Source organism: Callorhinus ursinus, unplaced genomic scaffold, assembly GCF_003265705.2.
Source record: "Callorhinus ursinus isolate GAN/ISIS: 27379988/994484 unplaced genomic scaffold, GSC_fseal_2.0 scaffold5, whole genome shotgun sequence".
Classification (NCBI taxonomy): domain Eukaryota; kingdom Metazoa; phylum Chordata; class Mammalia; order Carnivora; family Otariidae; genus Callorhinus; species Callorhinus ursinus.
In genome coordinates, this window is record NW_027397067.1 from 11,477,814 (window position 1) to 11,482,177 (window position 4,364).

Sequence of the window (4,364 nt, forward strand, 5' to 3'; positions counted from 1 at the left end):
TTATTATATATAAATATATATAATATATATTATCTATAAATATTTATATTTATATAATTATATATGATATATAATCATATATAAATATATAAATATATTATATATAAATAATAATTAATAATAATAATAAAATAATAGAAATATCACATACAGAAAATATATCATCAGAGACACAAGCTGACCAGATGTTCATTGATACTGTTCCTAGCCCTGAGCACATAAGAAAACTACATTTCCCGGCTTCCCTTGTACTTAGATTGAGGCTATGTGACTGAGTTTTGGCCAAAGAAATATCAGTGAAAGAAAATAAGAAACTCCAAGCCTTGGCCTTAAAATATTTCCTTATCTCCTTATCCCAACACTCTCTCCTTGGCATCTTGTTGAATGCAGAGGATCTGGTGCAGGAATTCAAAGGCCACTCTCTGAGGTGGCAGAGGCACATGGTGGAAGGAAGGAGCTGGGGTTCCTTAGTAACCCTCTGGTAGAGAGCTATTTAAGATGGCTGCCTGACCCATATCTGACTTTCTTTGTGTTAAGTCGCAGTACTTTGGGGTTCTTTGTTCCAACAACTAGCACTAATTACTTTGACACATATGTTACCAAAACTAGCCTTTTTCTGTAAAGTAAATTTATTCCAGTAAAATGAAAGATATATCCACCCTTTGAACCAGAAATCGCTCTTCTAGGAAACAAACTTTTATGACTAAAATCCTGAGTATACAAAGATGTGCTTGTAGAGATATGTTTGCAATAGGAAAAAAAGTCAAGTATATTTTCACCCATAGGGAAATTCTTAAATGATGATGCACTGATTTATTAAACCTTATAGAGACATTAAAGGAATGATCTAGCTATATATATATTGACCCGGAAGATGCTTATCAATAAAGTTATTTACATAACAGGCTTGAAGGTAAATATAGCATAATTTGTTATTATTAAAATTACATCATAGGATGTGATAAACTTAAGGAAAAATTGGGAGGAATAATGTATGCAACTTTATTGTAGACAATTGTTATCTTTTTAGTAGATGAATTTCAAAAATACCTCAAATTCTTCTCTTTTCTTTTATCCATACTCTTTGAAACACAACTTTGCAGGTTTTCCCATGAGGAGGTGCAGTCCATTTCCCTATTCCTTAATTCTGAAATAATACTGGAATTTGCTTTGGACACTAGAAAATGGAAGAGACTATATTATGCTGGTTTGAGAGGCCTTGAACACACCTATTCTTTTGTTTTGTTTTGTTTTTAGCTGTGCTTCCACCATTAGAGCAAGCTCAAGCTAGCATACTGAAGAGACCTGCCAAGATCAGCAAAGCTGACTACAGATGGACAAGCAAACCCAGCTGAGAACAGAGCATTGCCTGGCCACCCTGTGGATTCTCCCTCATTTTTCTTTCTCTCCCTCCCTCCCCTCTCCCTCCCTCCCTCCCTTTCTTCTCTCTTTTCTTTTTCTTTTTAAAAAATATTTATTTATTTATTTATTTGAGAGAGAGAGAGAGAGAGAGAGAGAGAGAGAGAACATAAGGGGGGAGGGGCAGAGGGAGAGGGAGAGAAAGAATCTTAAGCAGGCTCCACACCCAGCGCAGAGCCTGACATGGGGCTTGAGATCATGACCTGAGCTGAAATCAAGAGTTGGATGCTTATCCGACTGAGCCACCCAGGTGCCCCTCTTTCCCTTTTTCAATAAAGATACAGTTTTCTTTAATATTGCCATAAATGATGTACTCAATAGCCCATCACATCTACCAGGATTAGGCCTGCAGCAATGGAGACTAGGCAAAGCATTTCTTAGTTCTGGCAAGCTACAATGCAAACAGACCCTTCATGAAGCCAGTGCACCCGGAAAATAGTGTAAAAATTTTCATAATAAAACAAAAATTATTCTCTCAGTAAAGGAGCTGCTTGATACACAATCTACTTTTTTCCTGCATTAGATTTTACCTAGTTGTATTATTTAAAACAGAAATGTATGTATTTCTCTTTTGTCCTCTGGTGTAAATGAGATGCATGCACATGTTTTTATTCTTGCCTGGAGCATCCATGGTCAACCGACCCTCTGTCTCTGGATATCAAGGGAATGAAGAGATGTAAAGCTTTTTATCTGGGATTTAAAGGAACATTCTGGTTGGGATATCACAAAATTTCATCGAGATGGCCATATTTTCACATGAGAGGCCTTCGCTAAGAAATTGTTATGGATAATAATGCAATGAAAAGACAAATGACTGTTCCAAGGGATGTTTCACATGGAAAGAATATTTTTAGAAGGAAAGAGTTGATTTCCTAAGAATGTGATTTATAAAACTAAGAGAAAAGCCAACGGTTTTACAATATTGTATTAAATTGTAATAGTTTGTTAAATAATAGCTCAGAATTCCTTTAGGTGACAATTAGCAGATCCCTTCCCAGAGATAATGGAAACAAGTAGTGGTTTGAGCAAGATGTTGGTACAGAAAATAGACGTGTTGAATGGATCCAAAATACTCCTGGGGTGGAAGAACAATATTAGCTGTAAAATAGCCAAATTAAAAATCATTTAAAGTCAGATTTCAATATGGTATTTTCCTTTTCAATAGAAAGCATGAAATTATATTAAGCCTCATTTTGATTATTCAAAACAGTGAAATAAGGATCTTTGCTTTTGTACAGCAGTGGGTTTGCTGAGCAGAAGCCTTCATTTGCCGCTACATTTCCTTGCATCATTACATAATTGTTCCCTTGTATGCCAGTTATTCCTTGGGTATTGAAGTATGCTGGGCTGGTGAGCTAATCTTTAGTTATAACACAGCGTTATGCTTAGAGGAAGATGCACAAATATTTTGAGTGAAGAACAAAGCTTCAAACGGGATAATTAAAATCACCTGATACTCTTACAAGGGAATTGGTTAAACATACAGTGCATTCGGTTAATGTCTAACCTCATGAGTAATCAGGAAATGCACATTAAATCACCGAAGAGACAGCACTTTTCACCTATCACACACTGCAGTGAATTGTAAATTGCTACAACCTTTCTAGAAAGCAATTTGGCAAAATCCATCAAGAGCCCTAAAAGAGTTCATACCCTTTGTCAGGATAATAACCCATCCAAGAATCTATTCTAAGGAAATAATCAAGGATACAAAGACTTTTATACAAGGACATGATTTGGGCACTGTTTATAGCTGTAAAAATATTACAATTTCTGGAATCTTAATGTCTGAAAATAGAAATAAGCTAAATTATCTACATTTCTATGATTAAATGCTGTGGTGCCAATATAATCACATGCTTGGGGAACACACAATGAATGACATGCAAAAAGGTTCAATAAGTTTTATATTTTGTGTGTGTGTGTGTGCATGCATGTATGTTAGAGAGAGAGAGAGAGAGAGAGAGAGAGAGAGGTAGGGGAGGGAGGGAAGAAGGAAGTAGGGAAGGAAGAGAGAGAGCACCATGTTTAGAAAACTTCTGGTATAACCAAAAAAAAGTAGATCTGTATAATATATATGAGCAAAAATATTTTTGTAAAAGTGTTAATTTTTTAAAAAAATTTATTTATTTTAGAGAGAGAGAGTGGGAGGAAGGGCAGAGGAGAAGGGAGAGAGAGAACCAAGCAGACTCCCCACAGAGTGCAATCCCACGACCCATGAGACCATGACCTGAGCTGAAACCAAGAGTCTGATGCTTAACTGACTGTGCCACCCAGGCACCCCATGAACAAAAATATTTTTAATGCATGTGGAGCAAGAATTAAGTTTTGTTATACTGGAATTAAAATTAAAAGATGATAAAATTACAGAAAAAATTAAATTTTGCAGAAAGGATAAGAAAGGGAGAAAATATGTAGTAAGTAAGCACAAGCATTAGTGTTTCACTTGGAAGTAGCTTTGAATGGATTTGATAAGTCCTGTGTGTAGGAGGTAGGAAATAAATCACAGGACTGAACAGGGCTAAAAGTCAAGTTGGAGAAATTCACGTACAAAGAATTGCTAACAGGCTCTCCAGCCTCCCAGTCCCATCATAGATAGCAAAAACACTCCCTAGAGAGATGGTGGGTATATGTATCTTATCTTCAACTCTGAGTAATGGAGAAAAAGTATGAGAAAAAAAAAAAAACTTCTTAGAGAGAGGGTGTAAATTGTGCTTTACACTTACTTGGGGTTGAGGCCTGATTTTACATTATAAGATGGGTGTCCAAACTCTCAAGATAGAAACTTAGTTGAAGTGTAATATGTTGGTAATGACCTCAGAGCTGTTTCCTTTTTTTTTTTTTTTTGCCTTCTCTTCATCCTATTGGTGAGGGAGGGTTTCCCGCCCTAGGGATATGAGGATGGTCCAACACAGGGCACTCAACACTGGACAAGGAAGAGGGAC

At 36.3% G+C, this 4,364-nt stretch overlaps 1 long non-coding RNA gene across 1 annotated transcript in view; it reads left to right on the forward strand.

Annotated features, from left to right (window-relative positions):
- LOC112823087 (uncharacterized) overlaps positions 1-1,713 on the forward strand; it is a 25,638-nt gene extending 23,925 nt beyond the window's left edge. Inside the window, exon 4 of the long non-coding RNA XR_012378205.1 lies at positions 1,258-1,713. This is a non-coding gene — a long non-coding RNA (uncharacterized lncRNA). The remainder of the gene's footprint in view (positions 1-1,257) is intronic.
- The last annotated feature ends 2,651 nt before the right edge of the window (positions 1,714-4,364 follow it).